The 16,850-nt window shown below is 48.5% G+C and overlaps 12 non-coding genes across 12 annotated transcripts; all 12 read left to right on the plus strand.

Moving 5' to 3' along the window:
- Positions 1-4,633: 4,633 nt before the first annotated feature.
- Positions 4,634-4,704, plus strand: trnag-gcc (transfer RNA glycine (anticodon GCC)). Its single transcript has one exon. It is a non-coding gene; the product is annotated as a tRNA-Gly (tRNA).
- A 657-nt stretch (positions 4,705-5,361) lies between these two features.
- Positions 5,362-5,432, plus strand: trnag-gcc (transfer RNA glycine (anticodon GCC)). Its single transcript has one exon. It is a non-coding gene; the product is annotated as a tRNA-Gly (tRNA).
- Positions 5,433-6,474: 1,042 nt separating this feature from the next.
- trnag-gcc (transfer RNA glycine (anticodon GCC)) lies at positions 6,475-6,545 on the plus strand. Its single transcript has one exon. It is a non-coding gene; the product is annotated as a tRNA-Gly (tRNA).
- Positions 6,546-7,428: 883 nt separating this feature from the next.
- Positions 7,429-7,499, plus strand: trnag-gcc (transfer RNA glycine (anticodon GCC)). Its single transcript has one exon. It is a non-coding gene; the product is annotated as a tRNA-Gly (tRNA).
- Positions 7,500-8,700: 1,201 nt separating this feature from the next.
- Positions 8,701-8,771, plus strand: trnag-gcc (transfer RNA glycine (anticodon GCC)). Its single transcript has one exon. It is a non-coding gene; the product is annotated as a tRNA-Gly (tRNA).
- Positions 8,772-9,018: 247 nt separating this feature from the next.
- On the plus strand, positions 9,019-9,089 carry trnag-gcc (transfer RNA glycine (anticodon GCC)). The gene has a single exon. It is a non-coding gene; the product is annotated as a tRNA-Gly (tRNA).
- Positions 9,090-9,336: 247 nt separating this feature from the next.
- On the plus strand, positions 9,337-9,407 carry trnag-gcc (transfer RNA glycine (anticodon GCC)). Its single transcript has one exon. It is a non-coding gene; the product is annotated as a tRNA-Gly (tRNA).
- A 2,314-nt stretch (positions 9,408-11,721) lies between these two features.
- trnag-gcc (transfer RNA glycine (anticodon GCC)) lies at positions 11,722-11,792 on the plus strand. The gene has a single exon. It is a non-coding gene; the product is annotated as a tRNA-Gly (tRNA).
- A 247-nt stretch (positions 11,793-12,039) lies between these two features.
- trnag-gcc (transfer RNA glycine (anticodon GCC)) lies at positions 12,040-12,110 on the plus strand. Its single transcript has one exon. It is a non-coding gene; the product is annotated as a tRNA-Gly (tRNA).
- A 247-nt stretch (positions 12,111-12,357) lies between these two features.
- Positions 12,358-12,428, plus strand: trnag-gcc (transfer RNA glycine (anticodon GCC)). The gene has a single exon. It is a non-coding gene; the product is annotated as a tRNA-Gly (tRNA).
- Positions 12,429-15,855: 3,427 nt separating this feature from the next.
- Positions 15,856-15,926, plus strand: trnag-gcc (transfer RNA glycine (anticodon GCC)). Its single transcript has one exon. It is a non-coding gene; the product is annotated as a tRNA-Gly (tRNA).
- A 245-nt stretch (positions 15,927-16,171) lies between these two features.
- Positions 16,172-16,242, plus strand: trnag-gcc (transfer RNA glycine (anticodon GCC)). The gene has a single exon. It is a non-coding gene; the product is annotated as a tRNA-Gly (tRNA).
- Positions 16,243-16,850: the final 608 nt, after the last annotated feature.

Genomic DNA, 16,850 nt, shown 5'->3' on the forward strand with positions numbered 1-16,850 from the left:
AGAAACGAGATGATGAGAAAAGGATAAACGTTGGTCCATGATAAGACGGATTGGAAAGCAGAAATCCGAATCCTTCACAGGGCTCGAAATTAACTTTTTTACTTGGTAGCACCGGTGCTCCCAACTTCAAATATTTAGGAGCACCAAAAAATTTTTTAGGAGCACCAGAAAAAATTTAGGAGCACCCACCAAAAATGAATGAGCACAGCTGCAAATTGTTTTTTAAGGGATTTATTGTATTTTAAAATAACATTAATAGGACTGACAAAAACTAGAAACAACTATCTAACTAATGCTGTGAAGACATTGATATTTGTGTGCAATAATTCCAAAATGAATGTCTAATAATTAGGCCATAGAATATTAATGATGATAAAAAATGACAATAATAGTAACAATGAATTCCATTTCTCATTATGATACTGCCTTGAATGTGCATGAATGTATGTTATCTGCTATAAAATGTCTGTTACTTTATGAAAAATAATTGTATAGTTTGCATCAAACAAAAATGAAGCATTGCAGTAAGAAATATTTATTTTGTACTGCTGTTTTTATATGCATGTCAATTTAATAAATAATATTTCTGCTACAAAACAAACAAAAGATTATAATAAATCATTCAATTCAATGATGAAAGCTGCAAAGCAATCATCAGTAAATAAATAAAAAAATAATATACACCTCAAAAAAAGAATAGACAAAATAAATTAAGTAAAGTCTCACTTCTATCACTCTTTAAAAGTTTTGGTTTCAGTTTGTGTCAATTTAAAGGTATCAGTCTGAGATGATCTTCATTTTTCTGTGTTAGTGGAAAAGCTGGCGAGTCAGCCGACCCAATTTATGAGCAGGCAGAGCAGGATTCTTGCGCTAACCAGGGGCGCAATACCGGTCTTTGTTATGAGCCGCAGTTTCAGTGTAAACTTAGTAAAGGCGAGCTTCTTTGGCGATGATATGTACAGTATTAGATTTGACTATTAGCGGACATTTGCGTTGAACACGCAGTAATTGCAACGCATGGAGATTCGGGCACCTTCTCCAAGAAGCGCGTACTCGATTGATCTCAGCTGGCGGATCATTATTCACTACGTGACATGTCATGATCGCTTTCATCTGTGCCTCAACTTTAGGTGGGGTTTGCAAACCTGTGTGCTTTAAGTTTTTACTCTTCAGCCGTTTGCATTTCCCGTGGTCATAAAAGCTCCTTCCCTGTCATCTGACAGCGGAATTCCGTGAGTGATTGACAGCTAATATGAACCAATATAGCGGCAAGGAAGAGCGATTCAGCACGTTTTTACAAAAAATCAAAACAGGTCGCACTACAACCATTATCTGCAGTCGCACTAATGCTCCCAGATATATTATGAGGTCGCATTGATAAATTTTTTGGGCGCATATGCGACCAAAATGGTCGCAATTTCGAGCCCTGCTTCAGCAGGAGAACATGTGTTTCAGGATTGGAGGTTCAGTGGTAGAATTCTCCCCTGCCAGGCGGGAAACCCAGGTCCGATTCCCGGCCAATGCAGTTGCTCGTTTGTGTTGCTACTCTTTCAGCTGCAAGTAACAGCCTTGTGGCAGCCACACAACACAAAGGCAAGAAACATCATTGGTCAGTATTGGTGGTTCAGTGGTAGCATTCTCGCCTGCCATGCAGGAGACCCGGGTCTGATTCCCGACCAATGCAATTCTTGTTTTGTGTTGCTACTCTTTCAGCTGGAAGGCTAACAGCCTTGCTGCAATCACACCCCACTAGGGCAGTAGCATAACCATAACAACATTGGTGGTTTTGGTAGAAATCTTGCCTGCCATGTGGGAGACCTGGGTTCGATTCCCTGCAAATGCAATTGCTGTTTTGTGTGGCTCCTCTTCCAGCTCTGGTTGACGGCCTTTAAGCACTCACACAACACAAAGGCAAGGAAGAACATGGGTCAGCATTAGTGGTTCAGTGGTAGAATTCTTGCCTGCCTTGCAAGCGACCCGAGGCCGATTTCTGTCCAATGCAATTCCTCTCTTGTGTTGCTACTCTTCCAGCTCTTGGTAACAGACTTGCAGCAATCACACCCCGCTAGGGCAGCACCATGAGCATATCAGCATTGGTGGTTCAGTGGTAGAATTCTACCCTGCCATGCTGGAGACCCGTGTCCGATTCCCAGCCAATGCAATTCCTTTTTTGTGTTGCTACTCTTCCAGCTCTTGGTAACAGTCTTGCAGCAATCACACCCCACTAGGGCTGCAATAAAAGCTTATCAGCGTTGGTGGTTCAGTGGTAGAATTCTCGCCTGCCACATGGTAGACCTAGAGTTGATTCTCGGCTAATACAAGTGCGATTTTGTGTGGCTCCATTTTCAGCTCTGGTTGACTGCCTTTTAGCACTTACTCAACACAAAGCCAAATAACAACATCGGTCAGCATAGGTGGTTCAGTGGTAGAATTCTCGCCTGCGACGAGGGAGACCCGGGTCCGATTCCGGCCAATGCTATTCCTGTTTTGTGTTGCTGCTCTTCCAGCTCTGGGTAACAGCCTTGCAGCAATCACACCCCACTAGGGCTGCAGGATAAGCTTATCAGTAATGGTTATTCAGTGGTAGAATTCTCGCCTGCCATGCGGGAGACCTAGAGTTGATTCCCTGCTACTACATGTGCGGTTTTGAGTAGCTCCGGTTTCAACTCTGGTTGACAGCCTTTTAGCACTCACACAACATAAAGGCAAAGAACAGCATAGGTCAGCATTGGTGGTTCAGTGGTAGAATTCTCGTTTGCCATGCGGGAGACCTGGGTCCGATTCCCGGCCAATGCACCTCCTGATTTTGGTTGCTACTCTTCCAGCGCTGGATAACAGACTTGCAGCAATCACACCCCACTAGGGCTGCAGTAAGACCATGTCAGCATTGGTGGTTCAGTGGTAGAAATCTCTCCTGCCACGCGGTAGACCTAGAGTCGCTTCCTGGCTAATACAAGTTCAGTTTTGTGTGGCTCCTTTATCAGCTCTGGTTGATGGCCTTTTAGCACTCACACAACACAAAGGCAAAATTTAATATCGGTCAGCATTGGTGGCTCAGTGGTAGAATTCTTGCCTGCCATGCGGGAGACCCAGGTCCAATTCCCGGCCAATGCAATTCCTGTTTTGTGTTGCTACTCTTCCAGCTCTGGGTAACAGCCTTGCAGCAATCACACCCCAGTAGGGGAGCAGTATAAGCATATCAGTATTGGTGGTTCAGTGGTAGAATGCTCGGCTGCTATGTGGGAGAACTTGAGTCGATCCCCGGCTAATACAAGTGCAGTTTCTTGTGGCTCCTACTTCAGCTCTGGTTGACGGCCTTTTAGCACTCACACAACACAAAGGCAAGGAACAACATGGGTCAGCATTGGTGGTTCAGTGGTAGAATTCTTGCCTGCCACACGGGAGACCCGGGTCCGATTCCCAGCCAATGTAATTCCTGTTTTGTGTTACTACTCTTCCAGCTCTGGGTAATAGCTTTGCATCAATCACACAACACTAGGGCTGCAGAATAAGCATATCAACATTGGTGGTTCAGTGGTAGAATGCTCGCCTGCCATGCGGGAGACCTAGAGTCGATTCCCGGCTAAAACATGTTCTGTTTTGAGTGGCTCCTGTTTCAGCTCTGGTTGATGGCCTTTTAGCACTCACACAACATAAAGGCAAGGAACAACATGGGTCAGCATTGGTCGTTCAGTGGTAGAATTCTTGCCTGCCACGCGGGAGACCCAGGTCCGTTTCCCGGCCAATGCACCTTCTGATTTTGGTTGCTATTCTTCCAGCACTGGGTAACAGCCTTGCAGCAATCACAACCCACTAGGGCTGCAGTAAAACCATATCAGCATTGGTGGTTTAGTTGTAGAATTCTCGCCTGCCATGTGGTAGACTTTGAGTCGCTTCCTGGCTAATACAAGTGCAGTTTTGTGTGGCTCCTTTTTCAGCTCTGGTTGACGGCCTTTTAGCAATCACACAACACAAAGGCAAGGAAGATCATGGGTCAGCATTGGTGGTTCAGTTATTGAATTCTCGCCTGCCACGCGGGAGACCCGGGTCCGATTCCCAGCCAATGCAATTCCTGTTTTGTGTTGCTACTCTTCCAGCTCTGGGTAACAGCCTTGTATCAATCACACCCCACTAGGGCTGCAGTACAAGCATATCAGCATTATTGGTTCAGTGGTAGATTACTTGCCTGCCACACAGAAGACCATGGTCAGATTCCCGTCCATTACAATTCCTGTTTTGTGTTGCTACTCTTCCAGCTTTGGGTAACAGCCTTGCATCAATCACACCCCACTAGGGCTGCAAAATAAGCATATCAGCAATGGTGGTTCAGTGGTAGATTTCTCGCCTTCCGTGTGAAATACCCTGGTCAGATTCCCGTCCATTCCAATTCCTATTTTGTGTTGCTACTCTTCCAGCTCTGGGTAACAGCCTTGCAGCAATCACAACCCACTAGGGCTGCAGTATAAGCATATCAGCATTGCTGGTTCAGTGGTAGAAATCTCGCCTGCCACGCGGGAGACCTTTAGTCGATTCCTGGCTAATACAAATGCAGTTTCGTGTGGCTCCTTTTTCAGCTCTGGTTGACGGCCTTTTAGCACTCACACAACACAAAGGCATGAAAGAACATGGGTCAGCATTGGTGGTTCAGTGGTAGAATTCTTGCCTGCCACGCGGGAGACCCGGGTCCGATTCCCGGCCAATGCAATTCCTGTTTTGTGTTGCAACTCTTCCAGCTCTGGGTAACAGCCTTGCATCAATCACACCCAACTAGGGCAGCACCGTAAGCATATCAGCATTGGTGGTTCAGTGGTAGAATTCTATCCTGCCATGCTGGAGATCCGTGTCCGATTCCCAGCCAATGCAATTTCTGCAGTAAAAGCTTATCAGCATTGGTGGTTCAGTGGTAGAATTCTCGCCTGCCACATGGTAGACCTAGAGTCGATTCTCAGGTAATACAAGTGTTATTTTGTGTGGCTCCATTTTCAGCTCTGGTTGACTGCCTTTTAGCACTCACACAACACAAAGGCAAAGAAGATCATGGGTCAGCATTGGTGGTTCAGTGATAGAATTCTCCCCTGCCACGCGGGAGACCCGGGTCCGATTTCCGGCCAATGCAATTCCTGTTTTGTGTTGCTACTCTTCCAGCTCTGGGTAACAGCCTTGTATCAATCACACCCCACTAGGGCTGCAGTATAAGCACATCAGCATTGTTGGTTCAGTGGTAGATTACTTGCCTGCCACACAGAAGACCATGGTCAGATTCCCGTCCATTACAACCTGTTTTGTGTAGCTAATCTTCCAGCTCTGGGTAACAGCCTTGCAGTAATCACACCCCACTAGGGCTGCAATATAAGCATATCAGCGTTGGTGGTTCAGTGGTAGAATTCTCGCCTGCCACGCGGGAGACCCGGGTCCGATTCCTGGCCAATGCAAGTGCTGTTATGTGTTGCTACTTTTCCAGCTTTGGGTAACAGCCTTGCATCAATCACACCCCACTAGGGCTGCAGGATAAGCATACCAGTAATGGTTGTTCAGTGGTAGAATTCTCGCCTGCCACAAGGGAGACCTAGAGTCGATTCCCTGCTACTACATGTGTGGTTTTGAGTAGCTCTGGTTTCAACTCTGGTTGACAGCCTTTTAGCACTCACACAACATAAAGGCAAAGAACAGCATAGGTCAGCATTGGTGGTTCAGTGGTAGAATTCTCGTTTGCCATGCGGGAGACCCGGGTCCGATTCCTGGCCAACGCACCTCCTGATTTTGGTTGCTACTCTTCCAGCGCTGGATAACAGACTTGCAGCAATCACACCCCACTAGGGCTGCAGTAAGACCATAACAGCATTGGTGGTTCAGTGGTAGAAATCTCTCCTGCCACGCGGTAGACCTAGAGTCGCTTCCTGGCTAATACAAGTTCAGTTTTGTGTGGCTCCTTTATCAGCTCTGGTTGATGGCCTTTTAGCACTCACACAACACAAAGGCAAAAATTGATATCGGTCAGCATTGGTGGCTCAGTGGTAGAATTCTTGCCTGCCATGCGAGAGACCCAGGTCTAATTCCCGGTCAATGCAATTCCTGTTTTGTGTTGCTACTCTTCCAGCTCTGGGTAACAGCCTTGCAGCAATCACACCCCACTAGGGGAGCAGTATAAGCATATCAGTATTGGTGGTTCAGTGGTAGAATGCTCGGCTGCTTCGTGGGACAACTTGAGTCGATTCCCGGCTAATACAAGTGTGGATTTGTGTGGCTCCGGTTTCAGCTCTGGTTGACGGACTTTTAGCACTCACACAAAACAAAGGCAAGGAAGAACATGGGTCAGTATTGGTGGTTCAGTGGTAGAATTCTTGCCTGCCATGCGGGAGACCCGGCTCCTATTCCCGGCCAATTCAATTCCTGTTTTGTGTTGCTACTCTTCCAGCTCTGGATATCAGCCTTGCATCAATCACACCCCACTAGATCTGCAGAATAAGCATATCAGCATTGGTGGTTCAGTGGTAGAATTCTCGCCTGCCACGCGGGAGACCCGGGTCCGATTCCCGGCCAATGCAATTCCTGTTTTGTATTACTACTCTTCCAGCTCTGGGTAACAGCCTTGCAGCAATCACACCCCACTATGGGCGCAGTATAAGCAAATCAGTATTGGTGGTTCAGTGGTAGATTTCTTACCTGCTAAGTGGGAGAACTTGAGTCGATCCCCGGCTAATACAAGTGCAGTTTCGTGTGGCTCCTATTTCAGCTCTGGTTGACGGCCTTTTAGCACTCACACAACACAAAGGCAAGGAGCAACATTGGTCAGCATTGGCGGTTCAGTGGTAGAACTCTCGCCTGCCACACGGGAGACCCGGAACCGATTCCCGGCCAATGTAATTCCTGTTTTGTGTTACTACTCTTCCAGCTCTGGGTAATCGCTTTGCATCAATCACACAACACTAGGGCTGCAGAATAAGCATATCAACATTGGTGGTTCAGTGGTAGAATGCTCGCCTGCCACGCGGGAGACCTAGAGTCGATTCCCGGCTAATACAAGTGCAGTTTTGTGTGGCTCCTTTTTCAGCTCTGGTTGACAGCCTTTTAGCAATCACACAACACAAAGGCAAGGCAGATCATGGGTCAGCATTGGTGGTTCAGTTATAGAATTCTCGCCTGCCACGCGGGAGACCCGGGTCCGATTCCCGGCCAATGCAATTCCTGTTTTGTGTTGCTACTCTTCCAGCTCTGGGTAACAGCCTTGTATCAATCACACCCCACTAGGGCTGCAGTACAAGCATATCAGCATTGTTGGTTCAGTGGTAGATTACTTGCCTGCCACACAAAAGACCATGGTCAGATTCCCGTCCATTACAATTCCTGTTTTGTGTCGCTACTCTTCCAGCTCTGGATATCAGCCTTGCATCAATCACACCCCACTAGGGCTGCAGAATAAGCATATCAGCATTGGTGGTTCAGTGGTAGAGTTCTCGCCTGCCACGCGGGAGACCCGGGTCCGATTCCCGGCCAATGCAATTCCTGTTTTGTATTACTACTCTTCCAGCTCTGAGTAACAGCCTTGCAGCAATCACACCTGACTAGGGGCGCAGTATAAGCTAATCAGTATTGGTGGTTCAGTGGTAGATTTCTTACCTGCTATGTGGGAGAACTTGAGTCGATCCCCGGCTAATACAAGTGCAGTTTCGTGTGGCTCCTATTTCAGCTCTGGTTGACGGCCTTTTAGCACTCACACAACACAAAGGCAAGGAACAACACGGGTCAGCATTGGTGGTTCAGTGGTAGAATTCTCGCCTGCCACATGGGAGACCCGGGTCCGATTCCCGGCCAATGTAATTCCTGTTTTGTGTTACTACTGTTCCAGCTCTGGGTAATAGCTTTGCATCAATCACACAACACTAGGGCTGCAGGATAAGCCTATCAAGATTGGTGGTTCAGTGGTAGAATGCTCGCCTGCCACGCGGGAGACCTAGAGTCGATTCCCGGCTAAAACATGTGCTGTTTTGAGTGGCCCCTTTTTCAGCTCTGGTTGATGGCCTTTTAGCACTCACACAACATAAAGGCAAGGAACAACATGGGTCAGCATTGGTCGTTCAGTGGTAGAATTCTTGCCTGCCACGCGGGAGACCCAGGTCCGTGTCCCGGCCAATGCACCTTCTGATTTTAGTTGCTACTCTTCCAGCACTGGGTAACAGCCTTGCAGCAATCACAACCCACTAGGGCTGCAGTAAAACCATATCAGCATTGGTGGTTTAGTTGTAGAATTCTCGCCTGCCATGCGGTAGACCATGAGTCGCTTCCTGGCTAATACAAGTGCAGTTTTGTGTGGCTCCTTTTTCAGCTCTGGTTGACGGCCTTTTAGCAATCACACAACACAAAGGCAAGGAAGATCATGGGTCAGCATTGGTGGTTCAGTTATAGAATTCTCGCCTGCCACGCGGGAGACCCGGGTCCGATTCCCGGCCAATGCAATTCCTGTTTTGTGTTGCTACTCTTCCAGCTCTGGGTAACAGCCTTGTATCAATCACACCCCACTAGGGCTGCAGTACAAGCATATCAGCATTGTTGGTTCAGTGGTAGATTACTTGCCTGCCACACAAAAGACCATGGTCAGATTCCCGTCCATTACAATTCCTGTTTTGTGTAGCTACTCTTCCAGCTCTGGATATCAGCCTTGCATCAATCACACCCCACTAGGGCTGCAGAATAAGCATATCAGCATTGGTGGTTCAGTGGTAGAATTCTCGCCTGCCACGCGGGAGACTCGGGTCCGATTCCCGGCCAATGCAATTCCTGTTTTGTGTTGCTACTCTTCCAGCTCTGGGTAACAGCCTTGTATCAATCACACCCCACTAGGGCTGCAGTACAAGCATATCAGCATTGTTGGTTCAGTGGTAGATTACTTGCCTGCCACACAAAAGACCATGGTCAGATTCCCGTCCATTATAATTCCTGTTTTGTGTAGCTACTCTTCCAGCTCTGGATATCAGCCTTGCATCAATCACACCCCACTAGGGCTGCAGAATAAGCATATCAGCATTGGTGGTTCAGTGGTAGAATTCTCGCCTGCCACGCGGGAGACCCGGGTCCGATTCCCGGCCAATGCAATTCCTGTTTTGTATTACTACTTTTCCAGCTTTGGGTAACAGCCTTGCATCAATCACACCCCACTAGGGCTGCAGGATAAGCATACCAGTAATGGTTGTTCAGTGGTAGAATTCTCGCCTGCCACACGGGAGACCTAGAGTCGATTCCCTGCTACTACATGTGCGGTTTTGAGTAGCTCCGGTTTCAACTCTGGTTGACAGCCTTTTAGCACTCACACAACATAAAGGCAAAGAACAGCATAGGTCAGCATTGGTGGTTCAGTGGTAGAATTCTCGTTTGCCATGCGGGAGACCCGGGTCCGATTCCCGGCCAATGCACCTCCTGATTTTGGTTGCTACTCTTCCAGCGCTGGATAACAGACTTGCAGCAATCACACCCCACTAGGGCTGCAGTAAGATCATAACAGCATTGGTGGTTCAGTGGTAGAAATCTCTCTTGCCACGCGGTAGACCTAGAGTCGCTTCCTGGCTAATAAAAGTTCAGTTTTGTGTGGCTCCTTTATTAGCTCTGGTTGATGGCCTTTTAGCACTCACACAACACAAAGGCAAAAATTAATATCGGTCAGCATTGGTGGCTCAGTGGTAGAATTCTTGCCTGCCATGCGGGAGACCCAGGTCCAATTCCCGGCCAATGCAATTCCTGTTTTGTGTTGCTACTCTTCCAGCTCTGGGTAACAGCCTTGCAGCAATCACACCCCACTAGGGGAGCAGTATAAGCATATCAGTATTGGTGGTTCAGTGGTAGAATGCTCGGCTGCTTCGTGGGACAACTTGAGTCGATTCCCGGCTAATACAAGTGTGGTTTTGTGTGGCTCCGGTTTCAGCTCTGGTTGACGGCCTTTTAGCACTCACACAAAGCAAAGGCAAGGAAGAACATGGGTCAGTATTGGTGGTTCAGTGGTAGAATTCTTGCCTGCCACGTGGGAGACCCGGCTCCTATTCCCGGCCAATTCAATCCCTGTTTTGTGTTGCTACTCTTACAGCTCTGGATATCAGCCTTGCATCAGTCACACCCCACTAGGGCTGCAGAATAAGCATATCAGCATTGGTGCTTCAGTGGTAGAATTCTCGCCTGCCACGCAGGAGACCCGGGTCCGATTCCCGGCCAATGCAATTCCTGTTTTGTATTACTACTCTTCCAGCTCTGGGTAACAGCCTTGCAGCAATCACACCCCACTAGGGGCGCAGTGTAAGCAAATCAGTATTGGTGGTCCAGTGGTAGATTTCTTACCTGCTATGTGGGAGAACTTGAGTCGATCCCCGGATAATACAAGTGCAGTTTCGTGTGGCTCCTATTTCAGCTCTGGTTGACGGCCTTTTAGCACTCACACAACACAAAGGCAACGAACAACATGGGTCAGCAATGGTGGTTTAGTGGTAGAATTCTCGCCTGCCACACGGGAGACCCGGGTCCGATTCCCGGCCAATGTAATTCCTGTTTTTTGTTACTACTCTTCCAGCTCTGGGTAATAGCTTTGCATCAATCACACAACACTAGGGCTGCAGAATAAGCATATCAACATTGGTGGTTCAGTGGTAGAATGCTCGCCTGCCACGCGGGAGACCTAGAGTCCATACCCGGCTAAAACATGTGCTGTTTTGAGTGGCTCCTGTTTCAGCTCTGGTTGATGGCCTTTTAGCACTCACACAACATAAAGGCAAGGAACAACATGGGTCAGCATTGGTCGTTCAGTGGTAGAATTCTTGCCTGCCACGCGGGAGACCCAGGTCCGTTTTCCGGCCAATGCACCTTCTGATTTTGGTTGCTACTCTTCCAGCACTGGGTAACAGCCTTGCAGCAATCACAACCCACTAGGGCTGCAGTAAAACCATATCAGCATTGGTGGTTTAGTTGTAGAATTCTCGCCTGCCATGCGGTAGACCTTGAGTCGCTTCCTGGCTAATACAAGTGCAGTTTTGTGTGGCTCCTTTTTCAGCTCTGGTTGACGGCCTTTTAGCAATCACACAACACAAAGGCAAGGAAGATCATGGGTCAGCATTGGTGGTTCAGTTATAGAATTCTCGCCTGCCACGCGGGAGACCTGGGTCCGATTCCCGGCCAATGCAATTCCTTTTTTGTGTTGCTACTCTTCCAGCTCTGGGTAACAGCCTTGTATCAATCACACCCCACTAGGGCTGCAGTACAAGCATATCAGCATTGTAGGTTCAGTGGTAGATTACTTGCCTGCCACACAAAAGACCATGGTCAGATTCCCGTCCATTACAATTCCTGTTTTGTGTAGCTACTCTTCCAGCTCTGGATATCAGCCTTGCATCAATCACACCCCACTAGGGCAGCAGAATAAGCATATCAGCATTGGTGGTTCAGTGGTAGAATTCTCGCCTGCCACGCGGCAGACCCGGGTCCGATTCCCGGCCAATGCAATTCCTGTTTTGTGTTGCTACTCTTCCAGCTCTGGGTAACAGCCTTGTATCAATCACACCCCACTAGGGCTGCAGTACAAGCATATCAGCATTGTTGGTTCAGTGGTAGATTACTTGCCTGCCACACAAAAGACCATGGTCAGATTCCCGTCCATTACAATTCCTGTTTTGTGTAGCTACTCTTCCAGCTCTGGATATCAGCCTTGCATCAATCACACCCCACTAGGGCTGCAGAATAAGCATATCAGCATTGGTGGTTCAGTGGTAGAGTTCTCGCCTGCCACGCGGGAGACCCGGGTCCGATTCCCGGCCAATGCAATTCCTGTTTTGTATTACTACTTTTCCAGCTTTGGGTAACAGCCTTGTATCAATCACACCCCACTAGGGCTGCAGTACAAGCATATCAGCATTGTTGGTTCAGTGGTAGATTACTTGCCTGCCACACAAAAGACCATGGTCAGATTCCCGTCCATTACCATTCCTGTTTTGTGTAGCTACTCTTCCAGCTCTGGATATCAGCCTTGCATCAATCACACCCCACTAGGGCTGCTGAATAAGCATATCAGCATTGGTGGTTCAGTGGTAGAATTCTCGCCTGCCACGCGGGAGACCCGGGTCCGATTCCCGGCCAATGCAATTCCTGTTTTGTATTACTACTTTTCCAGCTTTGGGTAACAGCCTTGCATCAATCACACCCCACTAGGGCTGCAGGATAAGCATACCAGTAATGGTTGTTCAGTGGTAGAATTCTCGCCTGCCATACGGGAGACCTAGAATCGATTCCCTGCTACTACATGTGCGGTTTTGAGTAGCTCCGGTTTCAACTCTGGTTGACAGCCTTTTAGCACTCACACAACATAAAGGCAAAGAACAGCATAGGTCAGCATTGGTGGTTCAGTGGTAGAATTCTCGTTTGCCATGCGGGAGACCCGGGTCCGATTCCCGGCCAATGCACCTCCTGATTTTGGTTGCTACTCTTCCAGCGCTGGATAACAGACTTGCAGCAATCACACCCCACTAGGGCTGCAGTAAGATCATAACAGCATTGGTGGTTCAGTGGTAGAAATCTCTCTTGCCACGCGGTAGACCTAGAGTCGCTTCCTGGCTAATACAAGTTCAGTTTTGTGTGGCTCCTTTATCAGCTCTGGTTGATGGCCTTTTAGCACTCACACAACACAAAGGCAAAATTTAACATCGGTCAGCATTGGTGGCTCAGTGGTAGAATTCTTGCCTGCCATGCGGGAGACCCAGGTCCAATTCCCGGCCAATGCAATTCCTGTTTTGTGTTGCTACACTTCTAGCTCTGGGTAACAGCCTTGCAGCAATCACACCCCACTAGGGGAGCAGTATAAGCATATCAGTATTGGTGGTTCAGTGGTAGAATGCTCGGCTGCTTCGTGGGACAACTTGAGTCGATTCCCGGCTAATACAAGTGTGGTTTTGTGTGGCTCCGGTTTCAGCTCTGGTTGACGGCCTTTTAGCACTCACACAAAACAAAGGCAAGGAAGAACATGGGTCAGTATTGGTGGTTCAGTGGTAGAATTCTTGCCTGCCACGTGGGAGACCCGGCTCCTATTCCCGGCCAATTCAATCCCTGTTTTGTGTTGCTACTCTTACAGCTCTGGATATCAGCCTTGCAGCAATCACACCCCACTAGGGGCGCAGTCTAAGCAAATCAGTATTGGTGGTTCAGTGGTAGATTTCTTACCTGCTATGTGGGAGAACTTGAGTCGATCCCCGGCTAATACAAGTGCAGTTTCGTGTGGCTCCTATTTCAGCTCTGGTTGACGGCCTTTTAGCACTCACACAACACAAAGGCAAGGAACAACATGGGTCAGCAATGGTGGTTCAGTGGTAGAATTCTCGCCTGCCACACGGGAGACCCGGGTCCGATTCCCGGCCAATGTAATTCCTGTTTTTTGTTACTACTCTTCCAGCTCTGGGTAATAGCTTTGCATCAATCACACAACACTAGGGCTGCAGAATAAGCATATCAACATTGGTGGTTCTGTGGTAGAATGCTCGCCTGCCACGCGGGAGACCTAGAGTCGATACCCGGCTAAAACATGTGCTGTTTTGAGTGGCTCCTGTTTCAGCTCTGGTTGATGGCCTTTTAGCACTCACACAACATAAAGGCAAGGAACAACATGGGTCAGCTTTGGTCGTTCAGTGGTAGAATTCTTGCCTGCCACGCGGGAGACCCAGGTCCGTTTTCCGGCCAATGCACCTTCTGATTTTGGTTGCTACTCTTCCAGCACTGGGTAACAGCCTTGCAGCAATCACAACCCACTAGGGCTGCAGTAAAACCATATCAGCATTGGTGGTTTAGTTGTAGAATTCTCGCCTGCCATGCGGTAGACCTTGAGTCGCTTCCTGGCTAATACAAGTGCAGTTTTGTGTGGCTCCTTTTTCAGCTCTGGTTGACGGCCTTTTAGCAATCACACAACACAAAGGCAAGGAAGATCATGGGTCAGCATTGGTGGTTCAGTTATAGAATTCTCGCCTGCCACGCGGGAGACCTGGGTCCGATTCCCGGCCAATGCAATTCCTTTTTTGTGTTGCTACTCTTCCAGCTCTGGGTAACAGCCTTGTATCAATCACACCCCACTAGGGCTGCAGTACAAGCATATCAGCATTGTAGGTTCAGTGGTAGATTACTTGCCTGCCACACAAAAGACCATGGTCAGATTCCCGTCCATTACAATTCCTGTTTTGTGTAGCTACTCTTCCAGCTCTGGATATCAGCCTTGCATCAATCACACCCCACTAGGGCAGCAGAATAAGCATATCAGCATTGGTGGTTCAGTGGTAGAATTCTCGCCTGCCACGCGGCAGACCCGGGTCCGATTCCCGGCCAATGCAATTCCTGTTTTGTGTTGCTACTCTTCCAGCTCTGGGTAACAGCCTTGTATCAATCACACCCCACTAGGGCTGCAGTACAAGCATATCAGCATTGTTGGTTCAGTGTTAGATTACTTGCCTGCCACACAAAAGACCATGGTCAGATTCCCGTCCATTACAATTCCTGTTTTGTGTAGCTACTCTTCCAGCTCTGGATATCAGCCTTGCATCAATCACACCCCACTAGGGCTGCAGAATAAGCATATCAGCATTGGTGGTTCAGTGGTAGAGTTCTCGTCTGCCATGCGGGAGACCCGGGTCCGATTCCCGGCCAATGCAATTCCTGTTTTGTATTACTACTTTTCCAGCTTTGGGTAACAGCCTTGCATCAATCACACCCCACTAGGGCTGCAGGATAAGCATACCAGTAATGGTTGTTCAGTGGTAGAATTCTCACCTGCCACACGGGAGAGCTAGAGTCTATTCCCTGCTACTACATGTGCGGTTTTGAGTAGCTCCGGTTTCAACTCTGGTTGACAACCTTTTAGCACTCACACAACACAAAGGCAAGGAACAACATGGGTCAGCATTGGTGGTTCAGTGGTAGAATTCTCGCCTGCCACATGGGAGACCCGGGTCCGATTCTCGGCCAATGCACCTCCTGATTTTGGTTGCTACTCTTCCAGCGCTGGAAAACAGACTTGCAGCAATCACACCCCACTAGGGCTGCAGTAAGACCATAACAGCATTGGGGGTTCAGTGGCAGAAATCTCTCCTGCCACGCGGGAGACCTAGAGTCGATACCCGGCTAAAACATGTGCTGTTTTGAGTGGCTCCTGTTTCAGCTCTGGTTGATGGCCTTTTAGCACTCACACAACATAAAGGCAAGGAACAACATGGGTCAGCATTGGTCGTTCAGTGGTAGAATTCTTGCCTGCCACGCGGGAGACCCAGGTCCGTTTCCCGGCCAATGCACCTTCTGATTTTGGTTGCTACTCTTCCAGCACTGGGTAACAGCCTTGCAGCAATCACAACCCACTAGGGCTGCAGTAAAACCATATCAGCATTGGTGGTTTAGTTGTAGAATTCTCGCCTGCCATGCGGTAGACCTTGAGTCGCTTCCTGGCTAATACAAGTGCAGTTTTGTGTGGCTCCTTTTTCAGCTCTGGTTGACGGCCTTTTAGCAATCACACAACACAAAGGCAAGGAAGATTATGGGTCAGCATTGGTGGTTCAGTTATAGAATTCTCGCCTGCCACGCGGGAGACCCGGGTCCGATTCCCGGCCAATGCAATTCCTGTTTTGTGTTGCTACTCTTCCAGCTCTGGGTAACAGCCTTGTATCAATCACACCCCACTAGGGCTGCAGTACAAGCATATCAGCATTGTTGGTTCAGTGGTAGATTACTTGCCTGCCACACAAAAGACCATGGTCAGATTCCCGTCCATTACAATTCCTGTTTTGTGTAGCTACTCTTCCAGCTCTGGATATCAGCCTTGCATCAATCACACCCCACTAGGGCTGCAGAATAAGCATATCAGCATTGGTGGTTCAGTGGTAGAATTCTCGCCTGCCACGCGGGAGACCCGGGTCCGATTCCCGGCCAATGCAATTCCTGTTTTGTATTACTACTTTTCCAGCTTTGGGTAACAGCCTTGCATCAATCACACCCCACTAGGGCTGCAGGATAAGCATACCAGTAATGGTTGTTCAGTGGTAGAATTCTCGCCTGCCACACGGGAGACTAGAGTCGATTCCCTGCTACTACATGTGCGGTTTGAGTAGCTCCGGTTTCAACTCTGGTTGACAGCCTTTTAGCACTCACACAACATAAAGGCAAAGAACAGCATAGGTCAGCATTGGTGGTTCAGTGGTAGAATTCTCGTTTGCCATGCGGGAGACCCGGGTCCGATTCCCGGCCAATGCACCTCCTGATTTTGGTTGCTACTCTTCCAGCGCTGGATAACAGACTTGCAGCAATCACACCCCACTAGGGCTGCAGTAAGACCATAACAGCATTGGTGGTTCAGTGGTAGAAATCTCTCCTGCCACGCGGTAGACCTAGAGTCGCTTCCTGGCTAATACAAGTTCAGTTTTGTGTGGCTCCTTTATCAGCTCTGGTTGATGGCCTTTTAGCACTCACACAACACAAAGGCAAAAATTAATATCGGTCAGCATTGGTGGCTCAGTGGTAGAATTCTTGCCTGCCATGCGGGAGACCCAGGTCCAATTCCCGGCCAATGCAATTCCTGTTTTGTGTTGCTACTCTTCCAGCTCTGGGTAACAGCCTTGCAGCAATCACACCCCACTAGGGGAGCAGTATAAGCATATCAGTATTGGTGGTTCAGTGGTAGAATGCTCGGCTGCTTCGCGGGACAACTTGAGTCGATTCCCGGCTAATACAAGTGTGGTTTTGTGTGGCTCCGGTTTCAGCTCTGGTTGATGGCCTTTTAGCACTCACACAAAACAAAGGCAAGGAAGAACATGGGTCAGTATTGGTGGTTTAGTGGTAGAATTCTTGCCTACCACGCGGGA

Source organism: Danio rerio, chromosome 4 (assembly GCF_049306965.1).
Source record: "Danio rerio strain Tuebingen ecotype United States chromosome 4, GRCz12tu, whole genome shotgun sequence".
Lineage (NCBI taxonomy): Eukaryota > Metazoa > Chordata > Actinopteri > Cypriniformes > Danionidae > Danio > Danio rerio.